Source organism: Triplophysa dalaica, chromosome 5 (genome assembly GCF_015846415.1).
Source record: "Triplophysa dalaica isolate WHDGS20190420 chromosome 5, ASM1584641v1, whole genome shotgun sequence".
Lineage (NCBI taxonomy): Eukaryota > Metazoa > Chordata > Actinopteri > Cypriniformes > Nemacheilidae > Triplophysa > Triplophysa dalaica.
In genome coordinates, this window is record NC_079546.1 from 8,481,904 (window position 1) to 8,497,273 (window position 15,370).

At 39.2% G+C, this 15,370-nt stretch overlaps 1 long non-coding RNA gene across 1 annotated transcript; it reads left to right on the forward strand.

Annotated features, from left to right (window-relative positions):
* Nucleotides 1-93: 93 nt before the first annotated feature.
* Nucleotides 94-14,550, forward strand: LOC130420309 (uncharacterized). Its single transcript, XR_008906623.1, has 5 exons — nucleotides 94-162; nucleotides 422-729; nucleotides 834-885; nucleotides 5,125-5,223; nucleotides 14,455-14,550. It is a non-coding gene; the product is annotated as an uncharacterized LOC130420309 (long non-coding RNA).
* The last annotated feature ends 820 nt before the right edge of the window (nucleotides 14,551-15,370 follow it).

Below are 15,370 nucleotides of genomic sequence, written 5' to 3' on the forward strand. Positions count from 1 at the left end.
TTGTACGTTCCTTAGCGTCTGCGTAACCTGCGTAATAATCATGAGGTAAACGTTCAAGTTCGTGAGATACAGTAACCGTGGCAACTAACTTGAAAAAGTGGTTATCTTTCTTAATACCAACGGTGAATATAAAAACGGTGTAAATAAAACTATTTATATATGGTACATGGATCACTACTAATATAACGTTAGCTACTCTCACATTTATGGGACTTGAAAAAAAATAATTTCACAGAAAATGTCGCCTGAGCCAAACTAGCCTATAGTTTGTACATTGGCGTTGTTTGTGTTTACGTCACGTGCCATTATTAACGCGACGTTTTGTGCGTTTAAGTATTTATACGCTACTTCAAACGATATTCCGGCTTTGTGGTCCTGGAATATACATAAATTTACAATTTCTTGCCACATTGTGTTGCAGGAGTCGCTGGTTTAAGTGCACGCAGGGCTCTGTGATGTACTCCTCTGGTTTGAGGTTTCCTGACAGGACTCTGACAGGACTCTGCTTGCCTTGGATGGCTGAGGGGACATGAGTTGTTAGGGATTTTGAGGTTCAGGAGTGTTTGCCAAAGTCAATTCTGGCCTAAGAAGCAGCTGTATGAAGTTTCTTGGCACATCTTACTCCTTAAACATGGCAGTCAACATCACAGCGCCTTGTTTATATGTATACCTTCATTGACCATGAAAGCTGGATTCCTTTCATCCCTAAAAGTGTCCAGATTACTATTGGTGAGTCTGCTTAATTGTTTTGTTGTTTTGGGATTTGTTGAAGCCCACCTCACGTGAATGGGAATTGCCTGTAAACTTGTTTCTTAATTGTTTTTTTTCTTCAGGAACCAAAATTTACATGGGATGACCCAATCAAGTGGTGACTTCATCAAAAAGGTGTGTATAGTTTTATTTATTTTTATATTTTAAAAGTCAAACAAAAATGCAAATTACAAACTAAATAAAAATGTGTACGTTTTAATTGAATTAAAAATCTTAATAAAATAACTGTGACTTCACCAAAATGGTTAATTCAATTTTGAACTAAGTTTACTTTTATAGGATAAAAATGACAAACTAAATTAGACCTATTTATCATATTCATATTATTATAAATGATTACATTTAAATTAATCCTATATATAAGAATTGTATTTATTATTTTAATAATTGAAAGTTTTATTAAAGTAATCGTAAATTAAACTATACATATATAATATAATATTTATAGATTCTGAGATTTGCACATGAATTCATAAAGATAACCATCATGTCTATTAAAAGTTAAGCTAAGTGGTTATAAGATAACTAGTTAAAAAAAAAGTTTTTTATTGTGCATTCCAATTTATATCAATCAGACTGCAGTAGGTTTGTTTTTATTTAACCTTTAATAACAAACGATTTACAGCTAACTAACAAAATAAAACAATGAAAACATAATAAAAAACATGATTTTTGAACATTTTTATTAGTTATCTCATTTTGGAACCAAACTCTTCTATATTATGCTATGCTGTCCTAATCAAGCATACAAATATACATTTAATTATATGCATAGGATTGTATTTGAACTTTGGGTTGCATCAGTTGAAAACCACTGCTTTGCACTACCCCGAAGGCATTTGCACAAATCTGTTTTTGCCCGTTTTCAAGCTGTCAGAAGAATGAAAAATGAGTACGCTACAGCCCTGGCAGAATGACAGTCTTGATCTCACTGCGTTCCCCTCCCCATGTGAGTCAGGGCACTACGCTGGTCAGCCCAGGAAAAAATGAATCGACCAGGGAGAGAGGAGTATTAAGAGGGTAGCTTTTGCACCTTGCAAATGACCGGACCATAATCCTACACTTCATACCAACACTCAAACTCTATCTGCATCTACATATTTCAGTTCCAAGTAGCCCTGGAACTCATCTCTCGGAAAATCTCAAGTTGTCATTAAGATAAATGCTATCAGGTGTATTAAGTAAAGAACGTGGGTGGTGCGAGTCTGTCAGGATTTACCTAGAGGTGTTATATCACATGTCTGTCACCATCCCAGTCACCGAAACAGATAATTTAGCAAGATCTCACTGCAAGATAAAAGCCGCTTTTGTTTGTGTCACATGTACCCGTAGAGACAAGTTTAATATATGCATCCATTTTTTTAACTGGACACAAATGCCAGTTCAAGAGATCTCTTTCGCCCTTGGAAAGAGGCCATGGGCACTACGACGTCCATCATTACTCCATATTCCTGCGTTATAGTCCGTCTGGAACGTCTCAAGAGTGCCCCTCAATGCCTTAAAGTGGCAGTGGATGACCAGCAAAGTTATAAAGCTTTTCAAAACAGAGCTGGAAGCATGTTTTTCCCACATTCCTTACCCAGCTGTTTGCGTGTGAATGGAGAGGCAGCGCGGGTTTGCGTGAGAGCAAGTGTGTGTTTCCTATGTCATAGCTTGGCATGCCGATATTGCTCATTCAAGCAGCTCTTAGGTTCTAGTAACAATTCCAAACGTACACACCCAAAGGAATTTCAAAGATGAGATAGGGTCGCTATTTTCTGAATGCTTGTGTATGCGCAAGGTAGCATGTGGAGTGTATGTGTGTGTGTGTGTGTGTGAGTGTGCGACTGCTGAGAATTCACTTTTGGAGGCAACGGTGCGAAAGGAGCCTATAAAGATCTCCAATAGCGTGACCTTTTGATCTAGTGGTGCTTTGACATTCCAGTTTAGTTAATAAACAGTCTAACAAGTGTTCATGAAAGCTTTAATAAAAACCAGACGCGTCAGGTCATTACTAGGGTCCCCCGCGTCACTAAAATCACCAGTAAAGCGAGTCGAGATAATTAGAGTCGTGACAAGTCGATTTTTACCAGCCTGAATCACAAATGTGTTGATGCCTCTTTTGTTTTTAACCTCATGTGAAGCTTATGGGAGGCGTTTTAATGAACGAAGCAAAGGAATATCAGCACGTTCCTGGGTGCCTTCATTGACTAGGAACTTGAGCCTTGTAAAGTCCAGCATTTCGGTTTAAGTGCTCCTCTGTTTATTAAAGTCGGTTCGCTCAAGGATGGTGGCTAGGGGAGTCTGCAAAATATAAATATGTGTGTGTGTTGGTGTGTGAAGCCTGGCCCGTTTTTCCTCTCCCGGGAGCTTGTTTTCCCAGATTTGGGAGTTGCAGGTGCAGAGTACAGCTGCAGCTCTACTGCGCGCGCCAACAGCATGAATCATTTTCCCTCCTTTCAAACGCAGCGAAATCAAAGCATATGGACTGCGTAAATGAAGAGGGATATTTATCCGAAATTTTACCACTGCTCAATTCCTGAACCCAGTGGAAAAAAAGACTACCTTGTGCGTGGGGGTCACTTTTAGGGAGCGAAGGGCAATGGAAATCAGCCCCTCGCTGTTGAGTTCACAGCGCTTACTCGATTGTTTTTTCTTTTCTGGCTCATCTCTGGCCAGTGGTGTTGTCATATTGTCCATGTGCATGGAGGCACACAGCTCGGAGAGAAAGAGAGAGGGACCACACACAGAGAAGCCCTAGGGAATATCGGGCCAGGGCAGTGTGGTTTGCCAGGACCCAAGCCGTCTTGCTCCACTGCTTGTCATTGGATCTCGGATCTGCTGATAAAATTTGACCCCCCCATCTTTAAAGTGATAAAATGTCTCGCCTTACCCAGCCCACCTGGGTATAGGTGAAGAGGTCCAGTTAAAAGCTCAAAGCGTTCCCATCAATGTGAGATCGGTGTGGTCTAAAGATCTAGTCAGATCAGAGGGTGGTGGATGTGTTTAATGCCAAGTAGTATTATATTTTCATGTGCTATTTGTTTATTTCGTTTTCTTTATTTCCTATTCTGTCATTATTTACTCACCCTCTTTGTCACCAGATAATGTTGGTAACCGAACAATGGTGGTACCTTTTCACTTGTACTCTATAGAAACAAAACCAATGGAAGTCAATGGCTACCAACGTTGTTCGGTTACCAACATTTCTCAAAATATCTTCTGTTGTGTTCTGCAAAAATTCATACAAAGTCATCTAGATTTGAAAAGACAAGAGGGTGAGTAAATGATGACAGAATTTTCACTTTAATGGAAATCTTGGAGGATTATATGTTAAATGAGGGAACGAGACAGACCTGTGAAACCTCTCAGCCTGTCTGATTGCTTTACAATGCCATTATAAAACTCTTTGAGTGACATAATTATAGTGTCTCGTAATGCACACATGTTTCTCTCATTTGTACAGTTATGAAAACATTTGACTAAATGGCTTTTGACCTGCAGGGCAATGCTTATACCATCAGACGGATAAATGTGGCAATCGCTGGCACACAGAGAGCTTCTTGGAAATGAAACTTTGTCAGAGTTATTTCAACAGAGCTCTTGATTCAACGGTATCTAGCTCTGTGTAAAGTATTTGTGACGGTCACGGTGACCGCAAGGCACCTGACAATGACTGTTTACACGTTCTATTATTTCCACCTTGTAAGGTTTTTCTTTGGAGCTTGCTGTAGCCTGATTTCATTTTGGCCACGAGAAAAGCCATACAGTGCAAGTATCGTAACTATGACAAAATCCCATTTAAAGCCGCCTCGATCAGGTAAATTAGTCACTCGTTACATTCTTTACTTCCGAAATGGAAGATTAACAACCCTTATCCACGCTTTTTAACTTTTGTTTGGTCTGAACTTCCTTTCAAGTGGCCTCATCTGCCCGCACTGCTATAGCAGACCGTGGACGTTGCTGATCCAAAATCTGAGACTGTCTGTCAACAACAGGCACTGTTTGGCTCTGTCTGGCTCTTTCTATCCAGCCACGTCTCTCAGCAGCTTGTTTGTCTTCCCTTTAATAACCCAGAGCACATACCAGGGTAAGACGCGCTTGCTTACCTTGGGTCCGCCACATGTTTTGTCTGCTAGCGTCCTGCATACAAGAGCCAATCAGATTCTGTTTTTGAACTAGTGATAAACTCTAATTATTTACGACAAGGGTTTACAGTGATGTCTGTACCTGAAATATTGGCATGGTAAACAATCCTTAATCCTTACATTTCCACTACTATATGTGGGAATCATTTGTTTGTACAGTCAGATGTGTTGTTATCATGTTCAAAGGCATAAACAGCTAATAATTTCTTTGGAATTTGGTTTGCAGGGATGCAGTGGAGACAAGAAAAAGATCCATCATCACCATCATCTGAATTTGGTGGGACGATGGAAGAAAGCATAGTCAAATATGCCAAAAGGGAGCCTGGTAGGCAAAAAGCTTTCACCCATTGGATGCTTGCACACAGCCATTTTTGATGTCACTTTAATCTGACACACTCTGCTGAGGATTTGGAGATTTTACTAATGGGCTGTTGAGTTGAATCAGGTGTGTTAAATTAGAGAGATAGTACAATACACTATGCACTCAACCCTCTAGTGTATGAATTTACCCCTTGTGCATCCATTAAAAAAACTCACACCTAGGCTGAAAATGGACAAACACGGTCATACAAATATTATACTGTATATACATATTTTTTCACACTTTCTGTTACTTCATAACTAACAAACGTTCATTCATTTTTAGAATTTTACCACTTTAAATACCTGTTTGTTTACATGGGGACCCTGTTGTGTTTTTATGATAAAAATTAATAACTCTATTATATATATATTATCTATTATATAACTCTATTATTATAGTCTTGGATATGTTATGAATCAACAACAACAAGAGTTTTAAGATTTAAACAAAAACTCACACTTAGGCTGAAAATGGATAGAAATGTCCATGTTTAAAAACCCATTTTAAGCAAATGATTATATATTCATTTTTTTCTACTTTTACTAACTTTTATGTTTTAACCTGATCATAACTACCAAAAATGCATACATTTTTTGAGTTTTAACCTTTATTGTTTAGATAATGCCACATCTATTATGCTTCTATGGAGAAGTAGTAGTGAGGGGGCTTGTGAACTTCTACATGAAAATCAAGCTCACCTTTTATCTCAGTTTAAAAAGTATTAAAAATGAGTAATAATGCAAACAAGGGATAAAAAACATGTTTGAACAAAAAATATTTTAAAAACTCTATAAGCTACAATGACTTGAATATAAGGTTTTGTGATTTGCTGTAAGATATGATGACTTTCTTTCAAACTGTATACATACACACACACTTTTTCAGTGCAGACATACAAACCACACTTTAACATCTGTACTAACAGACACACGTATGTTTTATTATCTTCGTGGGGATAGTCCATAGGTGTAATGAGTTATATACTGTACAAACTGTATATTTTATCCCCCCTCGAAGCCCTAAACCTATAGATGGTAGAAAACTTTTTGCATTTTTAGATTTTTAATCGATCTTCACAATTGATAAGCTTTTTTGCCAGTGGGGACCTCAATTTTGGTCCCCACAGTGACACGGGTCCCCATGAGTTGGTGTGCATTCAGGTTTAGGTCTCCACTAATATATAAAAACCAAGTCCATAAACACAGTTATAGCTGTGTCTTTTGTTTGGTTTGCCCGCCATGCTGTATAATACAGCAGAAACAGGAAAACTTAAATGCTCCATTGACTAAAATGGAGAAAATAGCATAAGGAAAAAGTAAATAGTACATATTTGAAAATGTTGATATTTTTTATTTTATTTTATTTTTCGTCGGTTGAGCCCTTTGCAAACATGATCAAATGATTTTTATATGGAATGTATGATTTATGCTTGCATGGCAAATAGTTTTACTGGGTTTCAATGAGGACATTTTTGTCCAAATGAAACTGAGTGTAACAATTGTATGTACCTAGTTTAAAAATCATTTATAAATGCAAAATCGAGCTAAATATACAAAATACACACCTTTTGCAAAATGTATGATGTTTGCAAAAACACAGCCAAAACGACAAAGAATACAAAACTGAAATGGACAGAAATGTCCAAAATAGCCCACAAGGGTTAAGCATAGTAGTATCGTCCCAAATGGAAGCCTAAATGGTTTTATACTAACTGGAAGTGTGTGGGGTTTCCCAGACGAGGGCAAAGGCATCAATCTCACAACTCTTTAAAAATCCATTCGTAAATCGTAAATTTAATATCATTTTCATCTGTTTTGCTCAGCATGACTTCAGTCAGCATTAAATTGAAGCATAATCACTCCGCAGCAGAGATTTGCTCGAGCATCGTCCGATAGCTCCGCCTCCCTTCCTAAACTGCGTCTGTTGAGTGCGTGAAGTCCCCAGAGTTCCACACTTCATATTCTCGGTTGGATGAGAGCATCATCTGGATGCATTTCTTTTTTGTGAAATGTTAATGAGAACGCATTACTGAAACTATTTATGTTATAAAAAGCGTAGAACAGTGCATAAGTGTAATTTTTTTAAAACAATCTCAAGTTCGAAGTGTTATTCACTGACAATGTTAACCTCAGCCAAAGCTCACGTTTGCATACAGAATGCGAAAATGGTACGCCGCAATTGCTTACTGCACTGCACATGCAAGAACTAGCACTCTTTTGGCATTAAAGTTATCACGCACATTTTGAATTGAGCTTTGGGATATGTTAAGATTATGATAATCGACTTCTTCTTTACTTTTCTATTCCTTTACTTAAGTGTGAAAGCCTCCAACTTCAGATTTTTTAGGTAAACTGCTCTTTCATAAACTCATATAGTGTAGACCATGATGCACATTGCTTACTTAAGTTTTGTGTGCTGAAACGCTTTAGTGGAAAAATCCATGCAGAGTTTAATGAGCACGCACTGGTTCAGAACTCTCGAGGTCACAGTCCAGGAATCTCATCCACCGTAGCATTTTGCATTCACAGTCAGTTAATGAAATACACACCATTGTGAAAAACAATGAGTTTGCGCTCCAGTAATAATAACCAGCAAAACCAAAGGGGACGCATTTGAGGAACGTTTTCCAAATTGAATTATGAAGGTAAGGAAAGTGTTTCTTCAGTAGGCTACTATATCTGGTAAAATATTGCAAAAACCCAGGGGTGATGTCATCCAGACAAATGTTTTGTGGATTGAAAATCCATTAGTCCACGAAAAAAGAGAAAATAGCGTGAGTTCAATATGTTTTCATTTATGGGATTTGACAACTTTGAGGCGTAAAGAAAGCGAAAAGGGGGGGAGCTGGCAGGGAGGAACCGGGAGCGCGTGGCAAAAAGATTCAATCAACCGAGGGGGTGAGGTGAGGGGGGTGAGAGGCTGATAGTGGGGGGAGCTTGAATAACAGTCGCTTTCTCATTTAACCCCTGCGTGGCTTTTTCCTATAGCTTAATACATTTTTCTATGTTAAATTGTTTCATTACAACAATATACTTTTCAGTAGGGCATCAGGTTACTTAAAGTAAGGGTTTGTTTGTTTATCGCTTTGTGCTTAGTTTATTATGTGATAAAAGTATACACACTCACATTCTGGGAAAAATGACTTATCGGCCAGTATCAGACAGAAAATCAAGCAAAAAATCTGGTATTTTTTAAATATGCTGTTAACTTGGTTTTAGTCATTACTTGTCTTGTAGAGAAACTGTTGTCATATATTTGTTCTCATGCATTTTTCATTGTTATTTTTTTAAACAAGTTTTATTTCATTATGAACGGTTTGAAATGGAGTGAAGAGTTAAATTAACATAGCCTTGGAATATCCTCCTATTTTTATAATGACAAATGCACTCACGTTGGCATGGGCTCTGCAAGTTTGTGCAAAACCTGATCCGTGTTATCCCAGCATGATGTGAAAATGTTCCAAAGAACATCTTGTGTGCTTCAATGGAAGAAAGGAAATTTGACCTTTCGCACAATGTTAGTACAGTAAGTAGTTCTTTGTGACATTGTCACAAATGTGCTTAATTGCTTAGTGACCTAAAATATAGCTGAATCAAACGTTTTGTCTTCATTTCACACCATAGTGTTTATTTGTTTGCAGTGTTTTAAAGTGCCAAAACTTCATAATATGCTGTGTACTGTCAGACATTTGGACGCACTGTAGTTCTTTGTTGAAGATTTATGATCTCTTGCACAATTGGGGATACTGTTTGTCTGGCAAATGACAAGACCGCACTGTCCAGAATTTGACTTATATGGTTAAAGAAACTTCATTAGACAAAACTGGTGTGCTGGTTTACCGATTACCCGAATGGAGGCCGCAGGTGCTGTCTGAAAAAAATGAGACAAGACTGGATTTGTCGTGAAGAACTGTTTTTAGATCCGAGGTGACATGACGTCCAGATGAACTGCACGTTGAGTCACAGTCTTTCCAAAAAGAGAGCAGCATTGTCCTTTCTCATTCAGTCCCTCAAGGGAAAAAGACCGTAGCCATCCATCAAAATCCCATAATCCTACATTGAAAATTCCGCTTTTTAATTGGAAATCCAGCTCTCATCGGGGAAGCCAAGCCAAGTGAAGTCTAGGTCAGTAAGACAAGGTTGTATTGACAGACTCTGGCATGGCTCCATTTTTTTCTGAATCTTGAATCCAGGGCTCCTGAGAGTGAAAGCGGTCAGGCTGACAATGATAAGCTGTGTTTGTGGAAACATGAAGGACATTTCAGCTATAAAGTCAATATGATTTGTGTTCTGGGATTTCGTGGCGTATGAAGAACTAGTCTTGGTTTACCTGAATCTAGCTGTTTATACATTTTGTTGCCTTTTAGAGCTACTGTTGGCAGATCTACTTCTCCCATGGTGTGAGGAGACAAGGGATGTGTATCTAAGATCCCTTTGGTGATACAATGTTTCAAGTTGGCCTTCATACGTTCACTGGAATAGAAAGCAAAGACGAGTTTCATTTTATTGCAATTGCTTAACACATTTCATATGGAGCTCACAGCGTAAAATTTTCGAAAGGCTCTCTGGGACTGGGATTCGTACTTGGAAGCAGGATCCGTTATTTATTTTAGTGATTCAGTTATACAACCGTGGAAAAAAACACTCCCCCCGTTGCATATGTATCTCCCCGTTTTTTTCCCGAATGTCCATTCATAATCGGCAATGGGTCTCAAAGGAATAGCGAATTGGAAGACAATTTACCATATTTATAAACACCATGGTCAGTTCAGTCAATGTTAGCCTTGTTTTGTGTAGTGTTTGGAGGACAATATTGAAATAAAGAAGACAGCGTGCTGTCCTCCCGTGCTCCTCATCTTACATTACATAGATTCCAAAAAAAACACACTGTTTTTGGCCAAATCAAAGAGTGCCGCGGGATTCAAAACATCACTGTGAAAATGCATGACAGTGGATGAAACCTAATCCCGTTCTAGGCGCTCGATCTAAATCAGCTTTAGTTATGGAGAGAGCTGGCAGCGAGCTACGGTTCCACAGTTCACGCCAGGTCTCTCAACACGCGAGTTCCTGAGGAGCGTTTGCCAGTGTCCTCATCTGAACTATATTCACAGAGGCCTCGGCAGCCCCTCTCCCCGGCCTCGGCAGGTGGTTAGCGTTTGAGACTTTAACCAGGGAACTATCTGGTTACCTCCATTTCATTAAAATATCATTGTTTACTGTTACGATAGCATGGGGTGATCCGACCTCATTGTTTTAAGACCTAGTAATCTAGTACTAAAATGAAATATCTAACTGTGAGAACAGATGTAGGAAATTGTTCGATTTGTAACCCCTGATGCTTGGTTTTCTAAATCTAAATCTTGGCAGCATTGACTGAAAGGAAAAGTCCTTGACTTATTTTGTCACTTTGATGTCATTTAGGCCCATTTTCGTGTCCGTGCTGGATCGTTCTCATCACAGGGATTTATTCTTTTATGATATGAAAAACAGGAATGTTTCCACAGAATGAAATGTTAGTAGTCCTGTGACTTCACAGTGATCAACATCATTCCACTGGCGAACTTCAGAGCAGGCCTGTCGCAGATGCACCTGCGCGGCGTGTTTTTCTTGGAGGGATTTCTGAAGGGTGAGGCAGCAGACCGTCGGAACGTTCTGTGGTTTTTGGAAGGTCCGTGGAGGGAGGTGCGATTTTTAAAGTCACCTTCTTTCATTCAGAAAAATGTCCGGCGCCCAGCCAGGTCCAAACACTTGTGCAAACACGCCATCTCCTTCGCCTGCTTCCAGTTCTGTCAGCTCATTCCCGCTGGGTTGAGTTTCCACAGAGGAAGCCCAGTCACATCTACGGCTTCTTCTGACATCGGTATTTGTCTGTGTGAGGCTACTAGTCTATTTGTTTAGTCTACAGTCTAAAGGAACCGCTTAAACAGATTTGCATCGCTTGCCAGCTGCTGTAATTGTGATTACGCTGTAACTAAGCTACGTATGATCTGCTCGGTGTGTGTGTGTGTTCAAAAAGCAGCGACTTTATGGTCGTGATTGTGTGGGCTGGCTTGGAAGCAGAACAGAACGGCACACACACCTGTTGCTTAACAATTACAAATTGTTACTGCCTCCAAAAGGAACTCCAGGCTTTTACCCGGTGTCCAAACGTGTCAAAATGATGAAATGCCAAGAGTTTTGGATCAAGCACTTTTTCTGACCCGGCACATTTCTGACAATTGCCACAAGGGAGCGCTTATGTTACATCTGATATAACTCAATGGCTCTTGTGTAAAATGAGTGCAAAATTTGATTCACTGACTCCGTGAACTTTGTGTTTTCATTTAATAACCAGAGGCAATGTTATTTGGCTGAAGAATGAACAAAATTTCATTTTGTAAATGTCAACAGCCATTATAACTCTTACGGGAGAGTTGGCATACACCATTTTGATTTACAACGATTTTAGTGTTTGTGTATGTGGTACGGAGATAGTGCAGAGTTTTGGAAAAGTCCCTATAGAAGGTTTGCTTTTAGACCTGAATTAAAAAATATAAAGCATGCGGCAGCTATAAATACCCAAGGGTAAGATAATGTCTCATTTCTCACTAAGGCAAGGGAGTTGCCAGCTGGCTTGAAGGGGTGCAACGCATTTCTCTCGGGGGAAACTGTGTGTGTTGCTGCTGTCAGACATCTGTGAGCAGTGGGCTGTCTTGGCTTTTGGTGGGCCTGCCAAATCGGACCTTTGACCTGTAGGTGACCATTAACACACACAGCTGTAGTAAACACCCATACCTCAATAACAATAGATGTAACACCAAAGGACATACAGTGGACTGCAAAGGATCTGAGACCACATTGGAAGTCGGGGATATTAAAGTGTGAATTGGAAACAAAGTACATTAGGATTTAGGAAACAACATACTGAAGATTAAATTTATATTACATAACTTTTTGAATGTTGTTAATTCATATACTGACGTAATATAATATGTAATATTGAACATCAAACTGGTGATATTTCTTAACATTTTGTATTGTATATGCAGACCACAAATTCATTGCATGTTAATTGACAGTATACATCGGCTGATAGCCAATAGTGTGAAAAACTGCTTTTATCGACCGATACCGATTATTGGCCGATATATCGGTGCATTTCTCATTTTATTTAGCTTCCATTGAAGTACACCAGATGCTCAAATAGTTTTTGGATTTTAGGATTTGCCAGGGTGTGCTTGCAAAGTTCCTTCCAGTCGGGACAATAAAGCATAAAGATGATACATTAAATGCCTCTAATTTAGAAAAAAAAGTTAGATAAAATATTTCCACTACTGGTCTCAGACTTTTAGGCCCCACTTTACAGTAGGCTACACAGTATGTGTGCATCTGCCTCATTTTACTCACGTTTTGCCGGCAAGTCCAAAGGTTAAAATAACAATGAGTAGGCTAATACGTAGTGATCAATTTTTTTTAAGAAAAACTACATTTCACTGCATTTCACTGTAGTCCTGTAATTCTTTGCATGTGTAGTAACTATTAGGCCCTAGATCATTGCCAAGTTAGCGTGGCCGCTGAGCTTTGCCACATGAGCGAAATATGAGTTAGCTTCCATTCAGATGACATTGATAAACAGCTTGTATTTCACAGGTGCTATTCGGCTCACTATAAACCAGAGTCACAGTTTCTATAGCCCTTACACCTCATTATAGATCTTGACATCTGTATCTGCGGTATCTGCTGAAGGCATTTTACTGGCCATGGATATTGAGTTCTAACTGGCCATTGGACCAGGATAGACTTAGTCATCCTTACCAAAGGAATCTCGAAAACTTGAAAATACTCCCCTCCACCAGACAAACCATACCGCAGTGCCGACACAAAATCAGAGCTCTTTAATGTGTCTAATTATTAAGTTAGTCTGCTTGGAACTGATTATGTCTGGGTTTTCAATCGAATTGGCCACGCTGGACTGAATTGCCTTTAGCAAGAGGTGGAAGATCATTAGGGCCCTTTGCTTTAGATATTCCTGCAACACTGAGTCACTGTACAGACGAGAGCTCTTAAAGTCCTGCCTTAGAAATCCCAACCCTGTTATGACATTTCAAGTAACTAGAGGAGATAAAGCTATGAGTTACGCCCCCCTCCGTGGCTCATGTGAATACAAAGAAGACGAGCCAAAGTAAGCATTAAATTAATTAAGGTTTGTGTTTAAATATAAGAACCACTGAATTTGAAGTCAGTATAGATTGTACGTGCTTTTAAAATAAGATGCAAAGTTAAATCAAAGCGGCCAGCAGATATCCCGGTAATGAACTGCGCGTTGAGTTATGCGTTTGGAAAAGAGTGCATACATCAACAGTGAAAAAGCGGAATTTGTTTCTGTACGAATGGATTTTAAATAAACTGCTTCCTGAAAGGCAATGTACTGGAACGACATTTTAAAAAAACACCATTCATTTTCTATTAATGCAACACAGATCAGTTCAAACCACTGATGCAGTAGGTGTGTCAGATGCAGATTTGGAAGCTGACTCTGTGGTTAAACTTTACACAGGAACGTATACGTTTGCCATTTAGCCCCCTTTAATCTTCAAGGAAAAGCGCAGATTTGTGTGCATTGAAATTGGCAATGAGCTTGACACGCAGCTATTGTTTTGGACGGCGTCATATTATTGCCATTTATTATAAGCTGCCTGTGACATCCGCTCTCCGCGGCCGCGATCATTAGCAGTGTTATGGTGTCTCGTTTCACGCGTCTCTCTGCGCTAGTGGGCAAAACAGGAAATGAACTCTGTGAAATAGGTCAAATCGAAGTTCCTGTTTCACCTTAGTTAGCTTTGTCTGGTTTGTGTTTGCTGCTGATCGGCCAATGAAATGCTCAAGTGACGCTTTAATGTTCTGAAAGAGAACCAGATTATATCTGCTAATATATTTGAATGCAGGACAGCCTTCACGAGCCCTGTTTAAAGCACATGTTAATATTTTTTACTCCCACATGGTCATTGTTTTTTTTGTTGAGAAAAACAGTGAGGCACTTACCAGAAAAGTGCAAAACATTTTTACATTCTTTGTTTATTGTTAAAATTTATGGACACCATTTACCTCCATTTTAAAGTGATGAAAATATGAAAATATGAATATCAAATATGAAAATTCTGTCATCATTTACTCACCCTCCTTTTAAACCCGTATGACTTTCTTCCTTTCGCAGAACACAAAGAAGATATTTGGAAGAATGTTGGTAACCAGCACCTGTTCACTTCCATTGGTTTTGTGTCCACACAATCGAAATGAATGGAGTCCCGTGCTGTTCAGTTATGAACTTTGTTCAAAATATCTGTAATATAAATAAATAAATATTGGTCTTCTACGGAAGAAAGTCTGACGGATTTTTGTGTGACCAACACTTTACTATGTTTTTCAAAAGAAAAATATTATATTTCTTGCTATTTTGTCAAAAAAGCCCTTATTCCTAATTTTTATATTTTTTTCATAAGTAAAATCAATATTCCTCCTTTAACTCGAAGGCTGACGTTTAACATTCTGGACATTTGTTTACACATACTTTAGTTACCCTAAGAAGGTGACTGACAGCTCATGTAGAAAGTGTGCGATGACCTTGCAACCCCTCCAGAAGATCACTTCTTAGTATACATGTCAGTCTTTCTTCAAGATGGGCTTGCCTCTCTAAAATGACAGCGGCAAAATCTGCAACACGACACTACAAACAATTCTCCTAATCCGACAGCTTTGCACACGAGGGTGGGTTTGTGTGTGTGCGAGCATATGATCTCACAAAAAAGCTTTAAACCCAACAATACGCACTCCCTCCTCGCTCCACACGAACGCAACAGACACGTGCGCCATACGAAGTAAACATACCGGCTTGGAGCAAGACACACCCGTGCACACTTCAGGCCTAACACACAATGTTCGTGTTTTGGATAAAAGGGGGCGTTTGCTGAGTGATCGTGTTTGTTTGGGGAAGTGTGTTCGGCGGAGTGTTGTTGACCTAGATATAATTTCCAGCATGCAGTCGCGTCTGTTCCTCCCCCAGCTGAGCTCGGCAGGTGCTGATAGTAGAAAAGTTTTTGCCTGGAAATGTTCCAGCTATATGCCGTGACCAA